The sequence below is a fragment of the Staurois parvus genome, unplaced genomic scaffold, assembly GCF_062004578.1.
Source record: "Staurois parvus isolate SC_StPar_1 unplaced genomic scaffold, SC_StPar_1.0 ptg000198l, whole genome shotgun sequence".
Classification (NCBI taxonomy): Eukaryota; Metazoa; Chordata; class Amphibia; order Anura; family Ranidae; genus Staurois; species Staurois parvus.
Genome location: NW_028317994.1, coordinates 4,150,855 through 4,178,584, shown reverse-complemented (window position 1 = coordinate 4,178,584; position 27,730 = coordinate 4,150,855). Strand labels below are relative to the sequence as shown.

At 38.7% G+C, this 27,730-nt stretch overlaps 1 protein-coding gene across 10 annotated transcripts in view; it reads left to right on the top strand.

The window, feature by feature from the left end:
• Positions 1 to 27,730, top strand: part of LINGO2 (leucine rich repeat and Ig domain containing 2) — a 2,046,252-nt gene that overhangs the window by 542,580 nt on the left and 1,475,942 nt on the right. For 9 of the 10 annotated variants that reach the window (XM_089678067.1, XM_089678065.1, XM_089678066.1 and 6 more), the window contains exon 3: positions 13,315 to 13,381. The gene's annotated coding sequence lies outside the window, so the exon portion shown is untranslated. Of the gene's footprint in view, positions 1 to 13,314; positions 13,466 to 27,730 lie in introns of all 10 variants that reach the window. The other variant, XM_089678064.1, reaches the window with a different exon arrangement.

The following is a 27,730-nucleotide window of genomic DNA, read 5'->3' as shown; positions in this document are numbered from 1 at the left end:
GGAGGGTCAATCATGCTTTGGGGCTGTTTTGCTTCTGCAGGTACAGGGAAGCTTCAGCGTGTGCAAGGTACCATGAATTCTCTTCAGTACCAGGAGATATTGGATGGAAACGTGATGCAGTCCGTCACACACCTGAGGCTTGGGAGACGTTGGACCTTTCAACAGGACAATGATCCCAAGCATACCTCCAAGTCCACTAGAGCATGGTTGCAGAGGAAAGGCTGGAACATTTTGGAGTGGCCATCGCAGTCACCAGACTTAAATCCGATTGAGAACCTCTGGTGGGACTTAAAGAAAGCAGTTGCAGTGCGCAAGCCTAAGAATGTGACTGAACTGGAGGCCTTTGCCCATGAAGAATGGGCGAAGATACCCGTAGATCGCTGCAAGACACTTGTGTCAAGCTATGCTTCACGTTTAAAAGCTGTTATAACTGTAAAAGGATGCTGTACTAAGTACTAAGATTGAATGTCACTTGGGGGTTGAATAAAACTGATAATGCTGTGAGCACAGAAAAGACATTTGTGGTTATTTCATTATAACTGTTATGTTATATTTGTCTGACCTACAAGTGCCTCTTTAATGTAAATGTAAGCAAGATGACTGAATGATCAAAAGCAATGTCAAACTGGCCAAAACACTCAATTTCAGTGGGGGTTGAATAATTTTGGCCACAACTGTACATTGAAAGATTACCTCCTGGCCTGAGAACAACTTTAAAATGTTGCATTTCTCCTCCTTTCTTTATAGATGACAATGGTCTCCAGCAAATAATAGATTCTATGGTCAGTGTGATTTTATCCTGATTTTTTGCTTGTACTCAATAAACAGTTTTACTGGAATATACTACACTATGGGCATTATTCTTTCTGGCTCTTTATGAGCTAAGCAAATCTACAGAGCCCATTTTTGGAGGAAAGCTGAGGTATTGCGAGACATCCAGGGAAGGGGATCTTTCTGACCAGACCTGGCTGTACCTATCCTGTATGAGGAAAAGGGGATCTCTCTGACCAGACCTGGCTTATATCCTTAAGGGGACCTCCGGCTGACAATATATATATATATATATATATATATATATATATATATATATATATACAGGTGAAACTCGAAAAATTAGAATATCATGCAAAAGTTCATTTATTTCAGTAATGCAACTTAAAAGGTGAAACTAATATATGAGATAGTCTCATTACATGCAAAGCAAGATAGTTCAAGTCGTGATTTGTCATAATTGTGATGATTATGGCTTACAGCTCATGAAAACCCCAAATCCACAATCTCAGAAAATTAGAATATTACATGCAATCAATAAAACAAGGATTGTACAAATCACGGCTTGAACTATCTTGCTTTGCATGTAATGAGACTATCTCATATATTGGTTTCACATTTTAAGTTGCATTACTGAAATAAATGAACTTTTGCACGATATTCTAATTTTTCGAGTTTCACCTGTATATACAAATGCGTATTATGAGTACGCATCTGGTGAGTGCGTAATCTCAACATATTCCTGGCACCCCACTGAATATCTTATAGTGTTTGGAGCATCTATTATGAAACCATTCAGGGATGGATCTCCAATAGTAGCACTTTATGAACATATAAATCATAATCATTGAACTCTGATATTATAGCACTTGATATGCTCATGATCATCACTAACTATAGCACATTATTATGCTTATGTTTTCTAAGCACCTTTTTTTGCACTTTGTCTCTATATATATGATTATTGATTTTTGTGCATTTATATGTGATTATGTACTATTGATGCTGCACCTACGTTATATATTTATTTGAGCAAATTGCATTGGAATATTTAGTGTTTACATATTTCTGGGTATAATATCATTGAAATATATGTTCACTTTCTCATTCTGGCCTACTGTCCTGTTTTCCTTTTTAATGTCTAGGTTTTATATTTCATAGTGTCTCCTTACAGCTTGATGCTATTTATTGCTGTATGTTTAATTATAAGCACCTTTATAAGCAGACGTCCGCTCCCCACCCTCCTTGTTGCTGACTTGGAAAGCAATGTGTTTGATGTAACTTCTGGGTCCTCATATCAGTTTTCCTGGCCAATATGGAAGGGAAAGAATGTATTGCAATGCAATCTACATTGCATTACATTCAGTGGAGCATAAAAGACCCTTGATGTGTCATTAAAGAGAACCTGTCATCAAAACAATCAGCACATAGGTGAAAAAAAATTAAAGTATAAAAAAATGCTTTAAATTATGAAAACATTAATTTGCACCCAAGCATATAAAATCCCCCTGCCAAAAAAGGTTCAGGCCCCCCACCTCCACATCTATGCACGTAGAAACATAAACGCATGAAAATGTCATTTGCGATACACATTTATTGCCACGCACACAGAAGTGAGAGCAATAATTCTAGTACCAGACCTCCTCCATAATGCTAAACTGATGACCTATAGAAAATATAGAAAACTGAAGTTGGTCGCCATTTCATGGGTACACAAAAATTCAATGTTTGACATGTTGGGTATCTATTTACTAAGTAAAACTTCATATTTTATATTTATATATTTTGTAATTTATTGCATTTGTGTAGCCTAAAATTAACATTAGTGTGTTTTTTTTTTGGACATTTTGCATTTCCTAGACCTTTGTGGTAATATAGTATTTTTTTTAACTATCATTATTTTATTCTCTAGGGTGTCTGCTCTCAGAAAATCTAAAACATTTTTGGGTCTTTATGTAATCTTCAGGCCTAAACGGATTTTTTTAATTGTGTGCAAAAAACGCAAAAACAACTCTGGCAGCGAAAGGGGTTAATCTACATATGATATAATTTAACAGAATCTGCTACCATTTTCTATTTTTTTTACCAATATTTAAAAAAAAATTTATTTGCAGTAATTCCTGACCCTACTTTTTAGTGACACTTAAAAAAAAAGCAAAAACTGGAAAGAAGCACATTTATTTCATTAGTAGATAAGCGAACATGGGTCAAATCAGAAGAAGCATGCATATTTTTTGTTACATATTTTGTTCATAACTTGAATAGAAAATAGCATGCATGAGATGGGTACAGGTTTCAAAGGCAGTAATTCTAATTCACTGAGGACAGGCCATTGAGGGGTTTTGCAAATACACTGCAAAGTTGACATTGAGGGATGTTATGGAAGCTTATCAGTGAGGGAAAAAAGTACACACACAGCAGACAGGTTACTCAGGGGTTAATGCACCTTCTGGTAAGGCTGATCACTGAGGGGTTAATGCACATTCCCTGCTAGTATAAAATGGCTTAGAAAACTATGTGCACTGGAGTGGCCATCACTGGCATTGATGCTGAAAAATGAGTTGCATGCTTGAGGAAGGATACAATGGATGTACACTTTAAAATTAATTTTATGTGGTGGTTGTGTGGGGACTGCACAGTGAGGAGCCTCTGTAGAGGGAGCTGGTGACTGTGGTTGCTGGCAGAAAGACACAAGGGAGAGACCAATATCTGTGTGCTCTAGGTGAGATCTCACTAGAAAAAGACCACTGTGTGTTGAAGGTATGTTTTACTTTGTCCATGTTTGAAGAATTTATATTTCTGTATTTAATTGCAATATAATGGAAACAAAATACGAGGGGCGTTCAAGTCAAATCGAAACTTTTGAGTTTATATAATAAAAGAACAAATTTCAAAGAGTGGAAACTGCATTTATTTTTCAACATACACATCCCAGCATTTAACCAATGCCTGTAAAGCTTTGGCATAGAAAGATTTGTCAGTATGCCTGAACAATCCAAAGACAGCCTGCTTCACTTCATCAGCATTGTTGAAATATTCCCACAGAAAGATTGGTGTCTTGTACAATTTCACGACAGGTTATGTGTCGATTATCCAGGATCAGGCTATCCATGTGCTGAATGTTCACAGGAATGACTGCTGTGGGCTAGGAACCAACACGGCCAGGATTGTTACTGACAGACAGACATACAGCCATCTTTGAAACCTTTACCCCATTCACATGTCTTACTTTGGCTGAGAGTCTCATCACCGTATTGTGCTTGACATCTTTTGTAGATATCCATAGGTTTTACGCCTCCGTTCACAAGAAACTTCATCACCACACACTGTTCCATGCATGCACTAACACTGTTGTCTGCCATCATGATTAATGGTTTCTGGACTAGCCCGTGACACATGAGCTGCTTATCAGTAATTGGACACACTTGTCACTTACTACTGCATGTAGTGCTGCCATGTTTGCATCCTTTTTATACCTGTAAAATTCAAAGACCCAGTTTGATTTGAACATCCCTGGTAGTAAGATCAGGAAGGCAATGGGAATTGGGGATTTTGTAAATCTCAGAACTCATAACAGATGTAAAACTTGATACAAAATTGTAAGACATTTTTCAAATGATCCATGTGTCTTGGTATTCCAAATAGGGATGAGCTTTTGTTTGAGTCTGAACACAGGTTCACACTGATCTTTGCTCACTCAGATGTTAGTCCATCTGGACTGGTGGGAGCTGAATGCCATATAACGTAGCAGTTTTTCTACCACTACTACAGTCATGGCCGAAATTGTTGGCACCCTTGATATTTTTCCTGAAAATCAAGTATTTCACACAAAAAAGGTATTGCATTAACACATGTTTTGCTATACACATGTTTATTCCCTTTGTATGTATTGGAACAAATATAAAACAGAGGCAGAAAAGCAAATATGACATAATGTCACACAAAACCCCAAAAATGGGCTGGACAAAAGTATTGGCACCCTTAACTTAATATTTGGTTGCACACCCTTTGGAAAACATAACTGAAATCAGTCGCTTCCTATAACCATCAATAAGCTTCTGACACCTCTCACCCGGAATTTTGGACCACTCTTCCTTTGCAAACAGCTCCAGGTCTCTCTTATTGGAAGGACACCTTTTCCCAACAGCAATTTTAAGATCTCTCCACAGGTGTTCAATGGGATTTAGATCTGGGCTCATTGCTGGCCACTTCAGAACTCTCCAGCGCTTCTTTGCCATCCATTTCTGAGTGCTTTTTGACGTATGTTTGGGGTCATTGTCCTGCTGGAAGACCCAGGATCTTGGACGCAAACCCAGCTTTCTGACACTGGGCCCTACAGTGCGACCCAAAATCCTTTGGTAATCCTCAGATTTCATGATGCCTTGCACACAGTCAAGGCACCCAGTGCCAGAGGCAGCAAAACAACCCCAAAACATCATTGAACCTCCACCATATTTTACCGTAGGTACTGTGTTTTGTTCTTTGTAGGCCTCATTCCGTTTTCGGTAAACAGTAGAATGATGTGCTTTACCGAAAAGCTCTATCTTGGTCTCATCTGTCCACAAGACGTTTTCCCAGAAGGCTTTTGGCTTACTCAAGTACATTTTGGCAAACTGTAGTCTTGCTTTTTTATGTCTCTGTGTCAGCAGTGGGGTCCTCCTGGGTCTCCTGCCATAGCGTTTCATTTCATTTAAATGTCGACGGATAGTTCGCGCTGACACTGATGCTCCCTGAGCCTGCAGGACAGCTTGAATGTCTTTGGAACATGTTTGGGGCTGCTTATCCACCATCCGGACTATTCTGCGTTGCAATCTTTCATCAATTTTCCTCATCCGTCCACGACCAGGGAGATTAGCTACAGTGCCATGGGTTGCAAACTTCTTGATAATGTTGCGCACTGTGGACAAAGGCAAATCTAGTTCTCTGGAGATGGACTTGTAACCTTGAGATTGTTGATATTTTGCCACAATTTTGGTTCTCAGGTCCTCAGACAGTTCTCGTCTCCTCTTTCTGTTGTCCATGCTTAGTGTGGCACAGACAGACACACAATGCAAAGGTTAAGTGAACGTCTCTCCTTTTTATCTGCTTTCAGGTGTGATTTCTATATTGCCCACACCTGTTACTTGCCCCAGGTGAGTTTACAGGAGCATCACATGCTTGTAACATTCTTATTTATCCGCAGTTGTGAAAGGGTGCCAATACTTTTGTCCAGCCCATTTTTGGAGGTTTGTGTGACATTATGTCGAATTTGCTTTCTTTCCTCCCTTTTTTTGTTTTGTCCCAATACACACAAAGGGAATAAACATGTGTATAGCAAAACATGTGTTAATGCAATACGTTTCGTGAGAAATACATGATTTCCTGGAGAAATATCAAGGGTGCCAACAATTTCGGCCATGACTGTATATGTTGTATAATACAGCTTCGTCTGTCAATGGTTGATAAAGAAGAACTCTGGGATAAGCAGCAAAATCACCCATTAGTACACCACACTACAGAAAACGCTAAACAGTTAATACATTTGTGAAATTCCTTACCACTGAAGAAAAAGGTCTAATTTAATTTTCAGGAAGTAATCTCTGTAATTCAAAAAATAACAACATCTGCTCTGCCAAGGTGGAACTGTAACAGCAGGAATTACATCATAGCCTCTCTTCTCAGGAAACTACACTTCCCATCAACCTTTGGGAATTGTAGTGAATGTGGGTGGGTACACTAGGTCTGTACATGTTAAATGTGTACTCACCCACTTCAAAAGAAAACATGCCAACACATTTCCCATCTGCCACTGCTATCCTCACATGTGATCACTCACCCTCCAGTCACTACAAAATAGGAACTAACATGCCCTGACATTCAGTTTTTAACCCCAGAATAAATATGGCCACATGACCATAATTAGATTGCTTATCCACTGTTGTCTGCTTAAATTAAATATTAGAATTCTTCTTCCTATTTTTCTAACAGCCACCACTGTTTTTGTGCTTTTATGTGATCACATCCATCCACAGCCACAACACAACAGGTAGTTTTTCCCATGATCACGTCGTGCAAACAAAATCACAGGATGCGCGATACCTAAAAAAAGTTTGGACCTTTTTGGGAGTCCTACAATTTTGTTTGTGCAATCTCGCAAAAAGCACTGCAAATGGACAAAACACAAATTGCATTGGTTTTTGCATTTTTCTGAACCAGGTCTGAAATGCATTGAAAATGCACGTGTTAGGTCTTTGATGTGTTTTGAGTTTTAAATCTGCCCAGCAACAAGCTGGCCAAAAACAAGACCATTACAAAAATGCAAAACACATAAAAAACATGCATGCAAAAACACAAAATGCACTGCAAAAAGAAGGGCAAAACAGACAAAACATAAACTTCATTGGTGTGAACCAGGCCTGAAATGCATTGAAAACACAGCAAACACACTTCAAAAACACACACTTGTTATATTTTAGATGTGTTTTACATTTTTAATCTGCTAAGAAAGAAAACATCAAAAAAGCATCAAAAATGCAAAATGCACTGCAAAAAGCACTACAGAATGCAAACTGCATTGGAGTGAACCAGGCCTGAAATGCATTAACAAAAAAAACACATCAAAAACACACACATGCTGCAATTTTAATATGTTTTTTGAGTCACATGACCTATGAACACCGCAACCTTAAACGTGGTAAAATTGTGGCAGAATCAAGGTAAAATCATTGGTAAAATCACAGCAAATTTCCAAGTAAAATTGTGGCAAGATCATGGATTAAATGAAGGAAAAGAAATGTTAATGAGCAACTCACACCTAAGCTAATTTCAACACATACTGCTGTCTCTGCTTCTACTCTCTGTATTTCTCTGAAACAGTCTGAAATAGTTAATAATTTACCATTTTTCAGTGCATTCTGGGCATTTGGGAGGTTCTCCTGTGCTTATCTTTAAAAATCTCTTCCAAATGCAAACGCACAGAAACACGCATAAACGCGTTACGCAAACACGGCTAAACAGAAGTTTTCCAGCAGTTTCTATCATTCAGAAGTGTCCCATGTACATGGGGCCTTAGAACACTACCTGGGTGAGAGGTACAGACCAGTCTGACTCCCCCCCACTACAGTGAGCAGGGAGGAAATACATCACTGCTTCCTGGAGGAAGAACTACAGACAGGATGTGCCAAGACCAGTGGCTGGGGGATTAGGAGGAATAGCAGCCACCGGTCTTACAAACGGGAAACCACAGGAAATTAACGGTTTTATTTGAAAATCATCAACTTATTCCAGAGGAACTACTGAGTGAACAAGAAGATGGAGGACATATTCAGTGAAGGTAGGAGATCAGCAGCAAGGACAAGGAAAAACGTTTTCGCCCAGAGTCCTGCTTTAACCTCTCTGGCAGTATTCCCGAGTGTAGCTCAGGTTAAAGTTTCAGTACCAAAAGCAGTAACCCCGAGCTACACTCGGGCTTACCATGCGGCGTTGCTCAGGGATTCCCTGCAGTGCTTACCTTGTCCTTCGCTCCCACGTTGTGTCCCCTGCAGCGTCCCCGGCCATCTCCTCTGGCCGATGCTGGCATCCGGCTTCCGTGTTCCGTTCCCTGTGACGTTGGGACGTACAGGCGCCAAAACCGGCGGCAAATTTGAAAGTTTTAAAAAATTTAATTTTTTTGAAAACGAATATAACATAGTAAAACATTGCTGTTTCAAAGCATTTCACATACATTTTGTCCCTAGTGCTTTGTCCTGTGCCCTGCCTGCATTTTGACTGTTCTTTCTGCCTGGAAATTGGAAAAAGTCCATGGCGTTCAAAAAGCGCCCCTTTAGGTCAAAAGCGGTTTTAGACCAGCTAGAGAACAGCGATAGTAAATCAGAACAACTTGCAGAATTGAGTGATAATGATTTGTGGGGAAATTCGTATTCAGACACTGAAAACGATTCTGCGACTTTTCTCAGCGATGAGCGAACTTGGCTCTATATTTCAAATTTCAGTGTTTTTGGTTTGATTATATTATTGAATTAAATTTATTATTATTATATTATTAGTTTTTATGATTATTTATTAAATTATAATTCATGATTTCGTGTTTCAAGTTTTATCATATCCAGAATGTTTACTAGACTCTTGTTCGGACAGATTTCTGTGAGTTATTCCTAAAAATGACAGGCCTACAATACAAAAACGACATATTTCCATGCAAAATAATGGTACCGCTTTCAGCACCAAAAATCTGAAATAGTCATACCACCAGGGAGGTTAAGGAAGCAGAGGGTGCGGGTACATGCCGACTTCCTTAGAAACCTGGGAAGTGACCTGACCCCATTCGTTTGCTGGCTGAAAATCCCCAGCCATGTAAACAACAGGACAGGAATAGTGCTGACATCACTGACATCATATAGCCACATTTGGTCAATGACATAACTGAGTATAACCTGCCACTTTGTTTACATTTAGCAGTGCAATAGAATGTGCCCATGAATAGGCTGTTTTTTCTTTTTCTCAAGTTGATGGGTGTTGTTCATTGCAGTTTACATGGCTCTGCACTGCTAGATGATGTAATTGACCATGGATTTACATCAAGGGACATTTTTATTTATTTTAATTTTTTTTATAACGATCTTGTTAAAAGTTTGTGCCTTTATTTACACTCTGTTTGTTGTCAATGAGTGGGGTACTAGGGGAGTACATAGGGGGTGGTATCTGGTGGCCCCCTTATTATTAATGGGTGCTTCCAGATTCTCACAGACCCCCCCACAACCACCAGGACAGGCTTGTGGGGAAGAGGTCCTCAACATTCTTCTCCCTCTCCCAGCAAGATACCCCTCTCAAGTTGAACGCATGTGGCCTGATATAGTTCTGGTGTGGGCCTGCAAGCTCATCCTCTTTTTCCTGGCCAGCCAAGCTGCATGTATGGATTTTGGGGAAGGACATCCCACTTTTTTTCTATTTTTTTTTTTTTTTGCATTCCCTCATTCATACCAGATCAAAAAAGGATTGGGGGCTCCATGTCATTCCTGGTTCCAACATTGCTTGTTGTTATTCGTGTCTTGTTCACTTCCCAATGATTTTGTAAATACGTTAGAATCTCCTGTGTAGGTGTTTTATGAGCTTTGATATCTTTATTCACAAAATGTTATGTAAGGAATATTTCATAAAAGAACTAAAAACATCCAACAAGTTTCACCCTTTGATTCTGCAGTTATTACTGGTTGATCTTTGATTATTTTTAGATGAAAATTTGTAATGTTATTAGATTAGTACTCTACATCATCAAGATTAGCAGCGTCATATTAAATTGGAGGTTCTGAGTTCAAGAACAGCTGTTGAAAAAGCTCAAAATGGGTTGGAAATACAAAACAGGTGCTATTTTCAATGTGTAAAAGAACATACAGTACAGTTCTTATATAAGTTAAATAAAAATAGACAAACTTCTGCTCTGTCTGCCTAGTTGTGTTTATCATGCACACAAAAAGCTGCCTTGTATGCGTGTTTCAGAATCAATCTTCTGGTTTTTTTTCTTTTTTGGGGGCTACCTTCTTTACACGCCTAAATGGTCTGCATTATAACTTCAAATCATTTTAGTCTTCTCTCCTTTATTACTGCATGAAGGTTATTTCCTTTCTAACTTCTCTACAAAGTGATAAAATAATTGCATTGATAATATCTACAGTATCCTTACAAAGAACTGAAAGGGGAGAAAAAGAAAATGTCAGATATATTCACTGTTAGAATAATATTACCACTGTTATTCTAGTCACAAAGACACATTAACCTACATACACTCATCAGCAGAATGATGTCCCTATGTCCCCACTTATACAGGTGACCAAAGATAGAACACTTATATAATCTCCATAATCTCTTTTTGGAGAAAGAATACCCACAAAATCATCATACTGTCTGAAATGATACACACACACAGACCCCCCCCACACACACACACATACACACATATATATACAGTATGTACAGGGCTGCTGTTACAAGTCATGCTCCTGTACAGTGTGACAACCCCCCCCCCCCAAAGTATTGAAGCAATATCTTTGCTATAAATACACTAAAATCATTATTAGTGGACACAAACTCAAAATAACTAAAATCTAAAAGATAAAACTGCATTGAATTGCGTCCTCAAAAAGTAACAAACAAGTCCAGCTGCACAAACAAACTACTCATTCATACTGGGCCAGAGAACCTGTGTGAATGAGCCCAAAAGTTTTAAAATATATTTTATAAGATTTTGTAATTTTTTTTTACCATTTTTTCTATTTATTTTTTCACAGCGCTGTTGGGGGGCATTGGTGAAATATCAGGGGCTTAAACCGACCCTTATATCTCACTTTTGAGACAGAGAAAGAGACTGATTACATATATTCCTCCATCCCTTTCAAAGCAGCCTCAGTTGCACTAGACACTGAATGAACAGAAAGCGATCTGTACAGAGGATCTTGTTCTTTTATAAACTGAAGCATAGTAAATAAAGTTTACTATGCTTCAGTTATGAATTAACACAGTGAGTGATCTGTACCAATTACAAGTATTAACGCCCCATGTGTATCTTCCTGCAGCAGCTGAAAGCCATCAGAAGGGAGAGGAGGAGAAATCGGCTTTCAACTGTTGGAAGGAGAGACACACACAGAGAACCCATTGCAGGCATGGGCCCTGTACAGGAGGATTGGTGCTACCCCCATATTAGCGGCCCTGTGTGTGTGTGTATATATATATATATATATATACACACACATCGGTCTCTTTGTTGCATGTAGACATCTAGATGTGGTGAGGACAACTTTCTGAGGTTCAAACCAAGCATCAGAATGGGGACAAAAGGGAATTTAAGTGACTTCGAATGTTACATGGTTGTTATTGCCAGACGGCTGGTCTGAGTATTTAAAAAACTGCTGATCTGCTGGGATTTTCATGCAGAACCATCTCTAGTGTTTATAGAGAATGATATGAAAAAAATATCCAGTGAATGCCAGTTGTGTGGACGAAAAGGCCTGGTTGATGTCAGAGGTCAGAGGAGAATGGGTAGACTGGTTCCAGATGATAGAAAGACAATAGTAACTCAAATAACCACTAGTTTCAACCAAGTTATGCAGAATACCATCTCTGAACACACAACACATTGAACCTTGGAGCAGATGGGCTGCAGCAGAGAAGACCACACCCAGTGCCACTCTTGTCAGCTAAGAACAGGAAATGGAGGCTACAATTCACACAGGCTTACTAAAATTGGACAATAGAAGACTTGAAAAATGTTGCCTGGTCTGATGAGTCTCAATTTCAGTTGTGACATTTAGATGGTAGGGTCAGATTTTGGCATTAACAATGTCAAAGCATGGATCCATCCTGCCTTGTATTAACGGTTCAGGCTGGTGGTGGTGGTGTAATGGTATGGGGGATATTTTCTTGGCACATTTTGGGCCCCTTAGTACCAATTGAGCATTGTTTTGTTGCAGTGGTCTACCTGAGTATTGTTGCTGACCATACCCATCACTTCTTGACTACAGTGTACCCATCTTCTGTTGGCTACTTCCAGCAGGATAATGCACCATGTCACAAATCTCAAATCATCTCAAACTGATTTCTTGAACATGAGTTCACTGTACTCCAATGGCCTCTACAATCATCAAATCTCAATCCAATAGAGCACCTTTGGGATGTAGTAGAATAGGAGATTTGCATCATGGACGTGCAGCCGACAAATTTGTAGCAATTGCGTGATACTAACATGTCAATATGGAGCAAAATTTCTGAGGAATCTTTCCAATCCAATAGTGTATATACAGTAAATATGTTTTGGCTCAGTTGTAGTCCTGTTAATTTATATTGTTACTGAATATCAATAGCATAACAATGGAATTTATGAGGCTTGACTCTAGTACATGGGTTTATATGCTCACTTCTGTTGCACAGTGTTTATTAGTCTGGGAACCTCTAAACTGTATTCTTTTGCTTGGGGTGATCTCTTTTGGTCCCAACTGTTAGTGTTGAAAATGTGTGTTGAGGCTCTTATTGTACATGACAATGAAAGCACTGGATTCATAGCATGATGACGTAATAAAACTACTCCACTGTTCATTTAATTACCACATTCATGCCTCTAATTGGTAAATTCTGCTTAAAGTAATTTTTTAAAGGTTTGGATAGAGAAGGGAAACCCCCTTATTTTTGTTTTTACTGCCCCACTTCATGTCTCAGAGACTTAGTAGGAAGCAAGAGGAATCCCTCAACAATGAGGGAAAATCATACACAGTTTGTATTTCAACGGATGTCCACCCTACAAAATTGCCCTCTCTACTCCAGTTCCGGCCTCCTTTGTAAAATTTAGAATTTCTTTGACCAGGGTGAACCTCCTTGGTGAGGGGGGATATAGGAAGGAAACCTGACAGAGATTTCCATACTTTGTCCAAAACAAAAAAAGGCTTTAGTTAAACATTTTGTTTGCCATGATATCTTTCTAAAACTGATTAAATTAATAATATGAGTTTTTATCTAAAATAATACACAGTGTAAAAGTTTTGCTCCAAAAATGCTTATTTCTTGTTTCTGCTTCCACAGCTCAACACTCCTATCCTTTGTTGGTCATATCTGTTGGCTATTGTGAGAATGTTGCAAGACTTCATCAGTAAGTTTATTGGAAAATTTTCATATCAATCTTATGGCACAGGACAGTAGTCACTAAAGGGCTTTGGCGGTGTGAAACATTTAGGTAAATTGTTTGCTGATCTTCTTTATTTCAGTACTTTCAAACCCTTTGTATGCACTTGGGTTTCCATTTCTGTATTGAAACTAATGGGGTGGCCCTGGGGGTGGGATCATTTGCTGAAAATGGTTTGGCTGATTAAAGTTTTGCCTGTGAAGGCATGCAGCATTTCCTTTGGACTTATATGCTAACTGTTATTGTTTATTACTCAAAAATATTATACAGCTGGCTCCTGGCTGTAATATAGAAGTGGTCTGGTCCCCAGACTCTCCTGCAGCTCTTGGAAGCCCAGGATCAGCCCAACTTATTCAAGATAGCCTGCAGAGGAGGAACAGTGAAAATCTATTTATGGATTCTCCCTCTGTTGAGTTAGGTATCACCATGCATGCCAGAATAAAAGGAAAAATTCTAAGGGTTTTATTCCTTAGAATTATTCCTAAACAGATGAACTGATAAAGCTCTTTAAAGCATCACCTTTGGAAACTTTTGCACATTGTCACAGTTTGGCAGGTGTAAACAAATTTAGGGCTTGCCATATTTGGTATTTATTTACTTGTTGCAGTATCATCTTTTGGTTTAACCAAAATGGAGATTAAATTGTGGTATTAAATTGTATAAAATTCATTTTAGCATAATGTTTGCTGAAAATATATGTTTGAAAAATATACAGTTACACATTTATCATTTGAAACTCCCATTTTTTTATATTTTTCAGCTTCTCTGCTTTCAAAAAATATAAAATATTTGGGGATTTTTACCTATTGTTAGGCCTAAAAAGTGTGTTTTAACATTTTTGAATGAAAAAAAAAAAAAGGGAAAAAAAGATCCAGCAGGGAAAGGGTTAAACTTTAAAACCTCAATAATTGAAAGTAAACATTTTGACAGTATAACATGTCTACTACATACTCCTGCCCATCCATTCATAAATTGGGCCACAATATGCAACCTGTGATATCCTATAGAGTTTACTCTGCCTAATGGAGAAAACTGCCCATATTGGAGAAGACATGGTCATGTGACTTTGACAGGTCAGGTGACTGTGCTCTCTACCAGTTTTTTTTTTTAACTTCTATTGTGTTCAACTGACTTTAGACTCCCAAGGCTAATGAAGTGCAATGCACATTTATAAAGCATATCATTGTTCCTTTTAAATGTTGAATGCATTCAGCATCACTGCAAGAGAACCGGTATAGAGCATTGGTACACAACCCATAAGTGTGAGAGTGGTCAATTCCTTCTGAGAATTCTCACATCCTTGCTTTGCTTCATAACAAAGATTAATATACATTTCATCTTGATCTCTATCATAGCAAAGTTCTTGCAATGATTGAATATTTCATGCAGAGGCTTTTACCAAGATAGGACATTTGAAAACGTTTCATTCTCTAAGCTACAACAGTCATACGTGTTACAGCATGGAGATATTTAATAGAGAAAAATTATTGCACAAAAAAAAGCTTTACAGATCAAAATTATAGCTACTAGGGAGCTCCTCTCATAACTGTAATTTGTATTATTATTTTTTGTAAGGGTGGGTGTAAAATATATTTTATGTTTGTTATTCCTCACGTCAGGGCTCAGGAGTCATTGCTATTGACTTTCATTCCAAAGTGCCTTATTAGCTTTTACTATCCAACAGTCAAAGCCATTATAAAAACCCAGTTACCAATTCCCTGTTTCAGATCTCCTTGCAGTTTACAAGGCTGCAAAATCGGTTGTTAACAGGATGAGTTTGAGGATTTAGAGCTAACAAAAATGATTTTTCAAATAATAGTTAAGATAATAAACAAACATGAATCATAAATGGATGTAACCACATTTTTCTTATGTATTACATGTCATTTCATTTTTATTATTTCTTTTTAGATTTTTTGCTCTATTATTTAAAACGTCATGTTTCTATATGCTATGTGATGCAATGTATCCATGAATAATTACATAACCCAGGTCTTTCTTCTTTGTAAACTGCAGGATATTCATATGAGTATAGCACATCTTATATATATATTTTACTGTGTAGTGCTTCTGATAGAGTTACCAGTTATTCCCCAGGATGACAGGTGCTTTTTGAAATATGGAACCTTTCAACTTTCTGCTGAAGGCAAATTCAGAATCTTAGAAACCAGCAAAGAAAAAGTTGTTGATTGTAGCGGCATAGTAGATTTGGATGATAAATCCCAACTCATTACCCCCTAGGAATACAGACTAATTTCCATCTACAGCACAACCTAATTTACTGCTGAGAAACAGACTGGAATCTGTTTGTCAGTCAACATATAACTGCGGAATAAATTGGATACAGAAAGACTTACTGGTAATCCTTGCAACAGCCTTTCCACTGTTCATCTCAAGTCCTTTCATATATATCTGTCTTTCTATATGTGCTCATCATTGCTTGGACATTAACCCATACACTGTGTAGTGATCTCAACAAATGCTTAAATAAGCTGTACTACCTGCAAATATCTGTTCAACTCTGGGCAAAACACTTATCTTTAAAGTAGCTGATGAAAGCTGCCCTTAGCTCAATCATGGACTGTACTATTTCAAATGTGAAAGTGAACCCTACTGAGACTGTAAGTTAACGTACTTCCATTATATTTGAATAGACGCTTGTGAGTTGGGGAATAGCAACTTCTTCTACTTTTATCTACGAGAGGTATTTTGCCATGTGAGTGATGCCCTTTAAAATTCTAGTAAGCCAGGAAATGGGTTGTGTTGTCATATGTCCTTGAAGATGTGTGCTATATTTCTCTATCTTTCAATACTAGAATTTTTTACAGAATTTACATGTATTTTCTATAACTTCTCCCTTTACCCAATATGGATAGAAGGAGCTAGCCTAAAGACTAAATGCAGTCTTATTGGTTATTTATACAAGATGGAACTCTGCAACATGAACCGTGAAACTGCAAATGATGCAAAATGACCATTTTTATCTTACATCAGATTTACAGTCAGGTCCATAAATATTGGGACATCGACACAATTCTAACATTTTTGGCTCTATACACCACCATAATGGATTTGAAATGAAACAAACAAGATGTGCTTTAACTGCAGACTGTCAGCTTTAATTTGGGGGTATTTACATCCAAATCAGGTGAACGGTGTAGGAATTACAACAGTTTGCATATGTGCCTCCCACTTGTTAAGGAACCAAAAGTAATGGGACAGAATAATAATCATAAATCAAACTTTCACTTTTTAATACCTGGTTGCAAATCCTTTGCAGTCAATTACAGCCTGAAGTCTGGAACGCATAGACATCACCAGACGCTGGGTTTCATCCCTGGTGATGCTCTGCCAGGCCTCTACTGCAACTGTCTTCAGTTCCTGCTTGTTCTTGGGGAATTTTCCCTTCAGTTTTGTCTTCAGTAAGAGAAATGAATGTTCAATCGGATTCAGGTCAGGTGTTTGACTTGGTCATTGCATAACATTCCACTTCTTTCCCTTAAAAAAACTCTTTGGTTGCTTTTGCAGTATGCTTTGGGTCATTGTCCATCTGCACCGTGAAGCGGCGTCCAATGAGTTCTGAAGCATTTGGCTGAATATGAGCAGATAATATTGCCTGAAACACTTCAGAATTCATCCTGCTGCTTTTGTCAGCAGTCACATCATCAATAAATACAAGAGAAGCAGTTCCATTGGCAGCCATATATGCCCACGCCATGACACTACCACCACCATGCTTCACTGATGAGGTGGTATGCTTAGGATCATGAGCAGTTCCTTTCCTTCTCCATACTCTTCTCATCACTCTGGTACAAGTTGATCTTGGTCTCATCTGTCCATAGGATGTTGTTCCAGAACTGTGATGGCTTTTTTAGATGTCGTTTGGCAAACTCTAATCTGGCCTTCCTGTTTTTGAGGCTCACCAATGGTTTACATCTTGTGGTGAACCCTCTGTATTCACTCTGGTGAAGTCTTCTCTTGATTGTTGACTTTGACACACATATACCTACCTCCAGGAGAGTGTTCTTGATCTGGCCAACTGTTGTGAAGGGTGTTTTCCTCACCAGGGAAAGAATTCTTCGGTCATCCACCACAGTTGTTTTCCGTGGTCTTCCTGGTCTTTTGGTGTTGCTGAGCTCACCGGTGCGTTCCTTCTTTTTAAGAATGTTCCAAACAGTTGTTTTGGCCACGCCTAATGTTTTTGCTATCTCTCTGATGGGTTTGTTTTGTTTTTTCAGCCTAATGATGGCTTGCTTCACTGATAGTGACAGCTCTTTGGATCTCATCTTGAGAGTTGACAGCAACAGGTTCCAAATGCAAATAGCACACTTGAAATGAACTCTGGACCTTTTATCTGCTCATTGTAATTGGGATAATGAGGGAATAACACACACCTGGCCATGGAACTGCTGAGAAGTCAATTGTCCCATTACTTTTGAGCCCTTAATAAGTGGGAGGCACATATGCAAACTGTTGTAATTCCTACACCGTTCACCTGATTTGAATGTAAATACCCTCAAATTAAAGCTGACAGTCTGCAATTAAAGCACATCTTGTTCGTTTCATTTCAAATCCATTGCGGTGGTGTATAGAGCCAAAAATGTTAGAATTGTGTCAATGTCCCAATATTTATGGACCTGACTGTAGGTTGAGACAGATCTTTCTACAATGGCAGGCATAACTGAGTGCCTCTATATGTGCAGATATTTCAGATACTTTACCTGAACTGTGGTATTTTTGATTTTCCCACAACTGACAGCCACCTAAACTTGCATGCTCTTATCTTACAAGCATGTGGGCCAGCATGGCCTGTAATAGCAACTGGCAGCATTCATATCTTGACAAAATCAACAAGAAATATTTCATAACATTTTTAAACTTCTTAACAGCTTTTCCCACTATTGAATTCTACAGGGTCCTAAACAATGGTCTTTAAACGTGTAATGTCCCCAGTGTCTCCCAGTGTCACCTTATTTTCTATGGCAAATGCAATAAAGTGCTGCATGCCCCTTATATAAGTAAATATCTTGCTCTTATAATCAAGGTAAAATTTGTGAAAAAACATATGTGAGAAATGATCAACTCATGTAACTTGATTCGTATTCGGTGCAAAACCATAAAGTGACATCAAAGTCCATCCAACGTGTTCTTTATACCTAAATAAATTATATATCCACAATTAAATGTATCTAAAAAATCCAATGCTTCTTCATCCACATCTCAATATAAACTCTAGCACACCAAGCATAGTGGACTACTAATCACATCCTTCTCAAATCACAATGCCCATGCTCACACTCAAATTGTGCACTCACCAGACCGCCATGACCCTCTTAATTTAATAAGTGGATCCACAATAGTTTATTCATGCTATCCTTCTATTTAGCCTTCCAGCCTTCAAAGTCACCCCCTTCCAGCTTTTGTCTCTTTTTTAGAGACATATATTTGTGGTTATATTATTTATTTAAGTATAAGGACATGTTGGATGGACTTTGATTTTCACTTTATGGCATTTCACTGGATACTAATCAAATATGTTTTTTTTTCACATGTTTTACTTTGATTATGAGAGCATGGTTATTTATGTGTATAAGGGGAGTGCAGCCCTTTGTTGTATTTATCACAAAATAACTGGTATCCACTTAGATAAGCGAATATGTGGTTCCAAGGAGTAGGAACACCACAATAATAGCATAAGTGCAGGATCTTTATAGTTTTTCACCTGATTCTCCGTATTAATTACAATTGTCATTCCAGATATTTTAAAAAAAACATAATTTATCACTGTAAAACAGCATATATTCCCAAACATTCTGGAATATGTTTTAATAGAGCAAGATTACCGTATATACTCGAGTATAAGCCGAGTTTTTCAGCACATTTTTTGTGCTGAAAAACGGCCCCCTCGGCTTATATTCGAGTCAACGTCTGCAGATGTCTAGCAGGGGGCGCGAGGCTCCGTCAAGGGGGGTGCATACAGGGGTGGGCAGAGGGCTGCTGTCTCTTTCCTGGCTCCCACGATGATCCATCCAGGAAGCGCTGCTCCTTCCGTCACTCCGACCACTCCCTCACTCCTGCCGCTCGGCTCCGCCTCCTCACCGGTGATTGGCCGCCAAAACTGTAGCTCAGGAAAGGTACACAGGCGGCCAATCACGGGCGAGGAGGCGGAGCCGAGCGGACCCGCGAAAATCGAGTGAGGGAAAAGCCGGTAAGTGTGCAGTGCAGAGGTGCTGCTGCAACCACATATGCTGGCTGCAGCAGCACCATACTGCAACAGGGGTCAGTAAGTGTCATTGGTGTCAGTGGGAGGAATAGTGCCGCATCATTGGTGTCACTGATACTAATGATGGGGCATTATTCCTCCCACTGACACCAACGATGGGGAACTATTCCTCCCACTGACATCAATGATGGGGCACTATTCCTCCCACTGATACTAATGATGGGGCATTATTCCTCCCACTGACACCAACAATGGGGCACTATTCCTCCCAGTGATACCAATGATGGGGCATTATTCCTCCCACTGACACCAATGATGGGGCACTATTCCTCCCACTGACACCAATGATGGGGCACTATTCCTCCCACTGATACCAATGATGGGGCACTATTCCTCCCACTGACACCAATGATGGGGCACTATTCCTCCCAGTGATACCAATGATGGGGCACTATTCCTCCCACTGACACCAATGATGGGGTACTATTCCTCCCACTGATACCAATGATGGGGCACTATTCCTCCCACTGACACCAATGATGGGGCACTATTCCTCCCACTGATACCAATGATGGGGCACTATTCCTCCCACTGACACCAATGATGGGGCACTATTCCTCCCACTGATACTAATGATGGGACTTATACTAGAGTCAATAGTTTTTCCCAGTTTTTGTGGTAAAATTAGGTACCTCGGCTTATATTCGGGTCGGCTTATACTCGAGTATATACGGTATATATTTTAGAAATGTTTATGATAGTTACTCATACATCAAGAATACGTAATAGTTGATAATACATGGTTTTAAGCAAAAGACACAAATAATTTGTAATTAAAAGTACATTTCATGAGAATTTTTTTTTCTCTCTGGTCTTTATTTCCACTATTATGTTTTTCACGCATATGCAGATTGTTTCTGTTCCTGTTAATCAGGCTTGCAGAAAAACAGCAGACATACAATCGATAAGTCACATACAGAGTCTGTTGTGTTCAACTAGTCTAATAAGACTGATAGGTATGCCTAAAAGGAACTGTATCATAGAATTGTTGTGCAGTACCACAAAGGGAAATATTAACAAAGCAGTGATAGTGACATTTACTAAGCATGCTCTGCAGGTTTATTTTCTTGATACGTGTGTTTTAAGTGATTGACTAACCTGCAGTTAATGTTTGGCAAATGTCACTGTTTTATAAATATGCCCCACATCATGAAGCACAACCTGCTTTTATACTGAACAACAACCACAGATAAATATACAGTATATGCTGCTTAAAACAATATGTACCATAGAATGCACGAACATCTATATGCAAGAAGCATATCTCAGTTTTGAGCACATTATAATTTATAATATATGCCATAATCACCAGAAACAGCATGCTTAAAATATTTCATAAATACATACAAAACTTTAAACTACAACAAAAATAACAGCACTTTACAATTTTTAGACAGCAGTTCTCTAATTTTACCATCAAGCGACTTCATCCCAAAACAAGGCTTGCTCTTAATTACCTGGTCTGTGTAAGAATTATTTTAGTAATTTTCTGATAGTTGTAAATAACATGCTTGATACAGAGGTATGGAAGATAAGAAGAGGTCATGTGTACAAAGAGACTCACAGGCCTTTGCAGTTCATTTTGTGAAATTGTAAGCTTCAAATGGCCTCCTAGCGTTAGATATCCAGAAATGAAACCCGTAATTGAAGAAATAAATCACACGTCTCAAATGATTTCATCATGAGAAGGGTCAAAGTTTCTCCTCAACAGCTAGCGATCTACTGGTTATCTTTGGAATCCTGAAATCTGTCACACACCAGCAGTGAGCTCAGCAAAGCTGTCCTAATGTTTCTTAGATAGCATATTAAGGAATAGACAGAAAATGTTTTTCATCTTGAGCTACATTGCTAGAAAAGAAATTTGTGATAAATGTCCATAGAAAGCTCTGCTCCGAAGCAACCCTAATGACTTTGTGGTTTAATCAATTATTTTGTTATAGTAATAATATCTTTTTTATGAACTTTTGTTCTGTTTTCTGTTCTGATTCAGAAAAAGATTCAAGAGTATCTCTAGAAAAAGGACTAAATAAACAACTTAAAAATATATGTGGATATTATTTTTGCCTGCTAATGTATCTGTAAGTCTGTTAACCAGTTCTTGTTCCTGACACGCACATAGCACAATGCAAAGCAACGGGTGGTGGTGAAGCAGATTAAAGCGGTACTCCAGCTAAATGTTTTTTCTTCATTTTGAATGAAGTAGGTAAGGAACTCACTGTAAAATTTTAATGCTGTCTGCGTGCTGGTTGAGACTATTATCACTGAAAAAAGGTTAGTGGAAATTTCCCTAGCACAGGTGAGGTAAAAGCTTCCATTAAAGGCATCTGTGTCAGTTGCTACAATTTCCTGCCACTTCCAGTCAGGTCACCAGGCACAATGGTTTGACCCTTCCATACTCTATGAAAAGGCCAAAAAAATATGTATTTTGGTATTACCTCCCTGCCTTGTTATATGGAAATGTACATTACTACACTGGTGACATCGCCCCTGTACACTCCTACCCCTTTTATTAGTCTGATTTCTGTACAGTGCAATTGATTTCTAAATTTGTCCAGTAGAGCATGTAGATTCAGAATGAACATATGGGGATTAGTCAGTGTAAGCAAACTGTCATCAGCAAAGAGTGATAGTTTATATTCAGTGTGATTCACTGTAGTACCTCAAATGTCCTTATGGGACCTAATATTGACTGCCAGGGGTCATAAACAAAGAACAAATAGTAAAGGAGACAGCCCCATTTCATTCCATTATATAGGCGAAAGGAGTTACAGGAGGTATGAGATAATTTAACTTGTGCCATAGGGGATGTATTTAGAATGGACAAGGCTTTAAGGAAAGGTCCCCAGAAACCCAACTGTAAAGCAAAAAAAACGGGCCTGCTGGGCCTGTCAAAACCTTTTTGAGCATCAAGGCCTTTAAGTAAAGTAGGTTCTTTTGATTTCATCACTACATCAACTAAATCGACAGTACGTCAAGTATTGTCACTTGCCTCTCTTGCCAGAACAAACCCAACCTGGCCCTTGTGGATAAGGCACAGTAGCATTTTAGATAATCTCTTGGCTAAGAGTTTGGTAAAAATGTTGTAATCAGAATTTAAGAGAGCAATGGGTCTGTAATTGCCTGGAGAAGTGGCATGTTTCCCAGGTTTTAGAATAACAGTGATATAAGAATGAATACATTGAGATTGGGTGCAATCCCCTTTGAGTAGATAACTGTACAGGGATAGCAGCAAAGGGACTAAGATGGAGAAGGAGGGTGTAAAAAGGAGAATGAGTGTTTTTCCAGAAGCTGTGAAAAGTAAGCAATTTGGTTAGAGTTAGGTATGTAGATATTTTGCAGTGTCAAAGGCTTACCCAGGATTCTGCAGTCTAATAAATCATAGCAGCCATGGTGATCTAAAGAGGAGGAGATCATTTTTAAGGGGCATGTGGTTTTCAGAAGAATTGCAACACCTGCTTTACCAGAAGGGTCAGAGGCTACATAAGCGAAGGGGAAATTTAAAGGAGCCTCATTTTTTAAAATGTGTTTCCTATATGAAGATATTGTCATCATTAGAGGATTTGAACTCTCTCAGCACCAACCAGCGTTTTCTGAGAAAGTTCAGACCCTTCACACTAAACACCACTAGCTTGAGAGCCATAACGAGTCATAGGGATAATTTCCTTATGAAAGAAGAGATTAAAAAAAGAAATAAATAAGTAAGTAGCTAACATATAGTCCAAAACTCTACATGTAAAGCACTATCCTAAGTGTTCACAAACATCAAACATATGTAATTTCCCTTTAAATCTACAATACACCATATGCAATTTATTTTTTAAACAAAGCCCCCCCCCCTCCCAAAAAAAAGCCATTTTTTGTAGTCTAAATAATAAAGTAATAAAAAGTCCGCAAAAGTGCTTGTGAAAACAAAAGCCATATTCCGTTTCCCCTGAAAATGTTATTTGTCATGAAACGCAGTATCGGGCTTGATGGGCACAATGCCTAATGTCATTATGTTTTTGTGTATGTGAGTTGGTTACTGACGCCATTAGAGCCATTTTATTTATTGCAAGTATTATTTGATCTTTGCTGATTTTGCACACAAACTTTTTTGAAAGCATTTATACTAAGATTAAATAGTAGCTTTTAACCACTTGCCCTCCAGAGGATTTACCCCCCTTCCTGATCAGGCTATTTTTTGCGTTACGGCTCTGCGTTACTTTAACTGAAAATTGTGCGGTCATGCAGTGCTGCACCCAAATGAACTTTACGTCATTTTTTACCATAAATAGAGCTTTCTTTTGGTGGTATTTTATCATCTGTGCATTTTTTATTTTTTGCTCTATAAACAAAAAAAGACTGACAATTTTGAGAAAAACACAATATTTTTGACTTTTTGCTATTAAACATGTCCAGTAAAAAAATCTAATTTCATCATAAATTTAGGCCAAAATGTATTCTGCTACATGTCATAGCTAAAAAGAAATCCCAATACATGTAAATTAATTGGTTTATGTGAAAGCTATAGCGTTTACAAATGGTGATATATATTCAGGGATTTTTTTTTTTTTACTATTAGTGGTGGAGATCAGCAACTTACAGTGGGACTGTGGGCATTCTGACACTGGGGGGAACTGGTGTCACTAACATCCCCAGTGACATAAATACAGTGATCAGTGCTAATAAAAAGCACTGACACTGTACTAATGGCACTGGGCAGGAAGGGGTTAACATGTGGGGTGATCAAAGGGTTAACTGTGTGCTGTTTTACTGTGTGCTTTGTTAGTGCTTTCCACTCTAAGCACACTGCAAGCACACTGAAGGAGCTGACAGGGGAGAGAACTGTATTGAATAGCGACACAGGTAGGGCGTGCACACGGCTCGCACATGCCCCTTACCCGGAAATGCAAAATCACATATATATACATGATTTTGAGCACCCCTGCTGCCCTGTTGTAGTATATCTGCTATAGGGCAGCGGGAAAGCGGTTAAACAGTATCACACTGTGTGCAATGTGCTTGCTTTATAATTACACCGGGTTCCAAATTATTATGCAAATTATATTTTTCTCATTTCCCTAGATAATTGATGTAAATAACAGTCAGCATAATTCTCATGTTATCAACTATTAAGAGTACAATTCAAATTTTATTGAACAAACCTCCTAATGATAACAGTATTTTTTTTAAACATAAAAAACTTACAATACACTGTTTCAAATTATTACGCACAGTAAGTTTCAAAACACTTTATAGGTTATCATGAAGATGATTTTGTTACGGAAAGCATAGTTCTTCCTTCTGTACCAGGGAAGAAAGTGGTCAGTCATAAACTCCACATACTTTGCAGAGGTCATCTTTACACCTTCAGGGACCCTAAAGGGGCCGACCAGCTCTGTTCCCATGATTCCGGCCCAAAACATGACTCCACCACCGCCTTGCTGACGTCGCAGCCTTGTTGGAACAGGGTGGCCATCCATCAGCCATCCACTACTCTATCCATCTGGACCATCGAGAGTTGCACGGCACTCATCAGTGAACAGGACTATTTGAAAATTAGTCTTCATGTATTTTTCTGCCCAATGCAGCCGTTTCTGCTTGTGAGCATTGGTTAGTGGTGGCCGAATAGAAGGTTTATGCACAGTTGCAAGACTCTGGAGGACTCTACACCTTAATGTCCGTGGGACTCCAGAGGCACCAGCAGCTTCAAATATCTGTTCTCTGCTATGTAATGGTATTGTAGCAGCTGCTCTCTTGATCCGATGCATGGATCTGGCAGGAATCTTCCTCAATGTGCCTTTATCTGCACGAACCCGTCTGTGCTCTGAATCAGCCACAAATCTCTTAATAGTGCGATGATCACGCTTACGTTTTTGTGAAATCTCTAATGTTTTCATACCTCGTCCAAGGCATTGAACTATTTCACTCTTTTCGGCAGCAGAGAGATCCTTTTTCTTCCCCATATTGCTTGAAAATGGTGCTCTGCTTAGTAATGTGGAACGCTGTCCTTTAGTAGTTTTTCCTTAAATTGGGCTCACCGGCCAATCTAATTATCACAAGTGTGTACCAATATTGTTTTCAGTGATCAAAAGAGCCCTGACACACAATGCCATCCATGAGTTACACTGAAAAAGAAAATATTTAATCTTTGTGACACTTAAATAGAATTTGCATAATAATTTGGAACACAGTGTATATAGCCCACGCAGGAAGAAATGTAGTGGCCCGAATGGCTGAATACCTGTGGTCCCACTGTCTTGTGGTGTTGGATATATGCCCTGGAAACCATCCATCTGGGTCCTGTGAAATGTGTATGAGATCCTGGAAAAGACATCTGAGTGGGTCTGGAGCAGGAAGGAGTGTGGAATGGTGGTATAACAACAAGCACGTTTGACCTCTTTGCGATATAGGGGTCATATTACAGGGTAAGGAGTTTGACTATCTTGTCTGATGGCGGTGGTGGCTGGATTGGTTTGCTCGCATCTCGGCACAATAGAATAGATCAAGTATTTTTGTGAACTCTGTATCACTTTATGATTTTGATATAAAAATTACTTTTTTGATGTTGAGGATCATCATTTACATGTATGGTTTTAGATTTAATGCTGAGTTGTGATTTATAACACATTTTCACACATTGTGGGTAGGTTTTTTTTTATTCGCAACAGAGTTTTTTGTTTTTGAATTAAGCTAACATATAGACATCCACTAGGCATGGCAAAAAACCAAGATAAGAACATTAAGATGAACAATTAAACAAGCACAAGCAAAAATATGGTCTAAGAGAAACTGAGTAATCAGTGTCATTAATAAGTACAAACTTGAAGCCAATCAGGGTCTCAGATATCCACTGAGAAATCTGTGGGTCCAGTAAGAGGGCATGGTGGCAGCCAAAACCCACCGTGGAAATTGCTATGTGCCCTTCCAAAACTATAAATAAATATAATCTCAATAAACATTAAAGGTAACCATATGGATATGGAAGGTTCCCCATAAAAAAAAAGAAAAAAGAAAGGGGGAAAAGACATAGCATATCAGGCAGAGCAGAAACCACAATGAAAGAATAGGTAAAGATTTCAGCATCTCATGTAGTAAGTTCAGGTGGGTGATCATAGAGGAGACGCCCTTGGGGGAGCTTGAGGATGCTTCTTTGCTGGTGTTCAGATCTTGCTTTGTGTAGAGAATGGACAGTTGTTGGTGATAGTCAATAGGAGAGCACGTCCAGAAGAGGTGGCAGTCCTAGGATCCGGAAGAAAACCTCTCCTTCCTGGAGATCCCTGATGCTATACTGAGTGCCATATTTATTAATAGGGAAGGGAAATCCACAACATTTCTGGAAATGCATCCTAATAGGCCATAGGAGGCGTCACTTGTTTAAAATGAAAGGAAATCACTGGTGATCTGCAATTTATCACCTTTGTATTCAATGGTTGACCGATTGTGAGAACTAGACAGAAAAAATTCTTTGTTGTCATAATAATGAAACCTCACTATAATATCTCACAGGTGGGCACCCAATTGTGGTATAGGGTCCAAGGGACGGTGGAAACGATCCAGTCGCCAATCAATATTTGGCATAGTGAGTTCCAAGGTTACAATTGATTTCTTTCCACTTTCCGGATGATGTTCAATAAACAAGAAATAGTTGGAATTTTATATTAAGAGAGATGTTAGGTAAATGTTTTAAAAGTACTACAGTACCAGAATAAAGAATGCTGTAATATTGCCTTACTGTACAGGTTATGATTGCATGATCTTAAAGTCCATGTAAACCCTTATAATGAAATTTTCTTTTTTGCTCCATTTTGTTCTGCTAATTATACAATTTAAAATGTTTTGTTAAATCTATTTAATAAGTATAAAAATTATGCATTGATCATGTAAGAAAGTATTTGTATGACTGGATGGGCAGAGCCCTACATTTTATTGACAGTCCACAGCAGTGGGCAGATTCAAAAGCCACTATTTGTCTGAATAGTGTCTGTGGATCTGCCTACTGCTATTCCCTGTCAATCAACAGTCAGGTAGACCTGCTGGGAACTAGTCTCTCG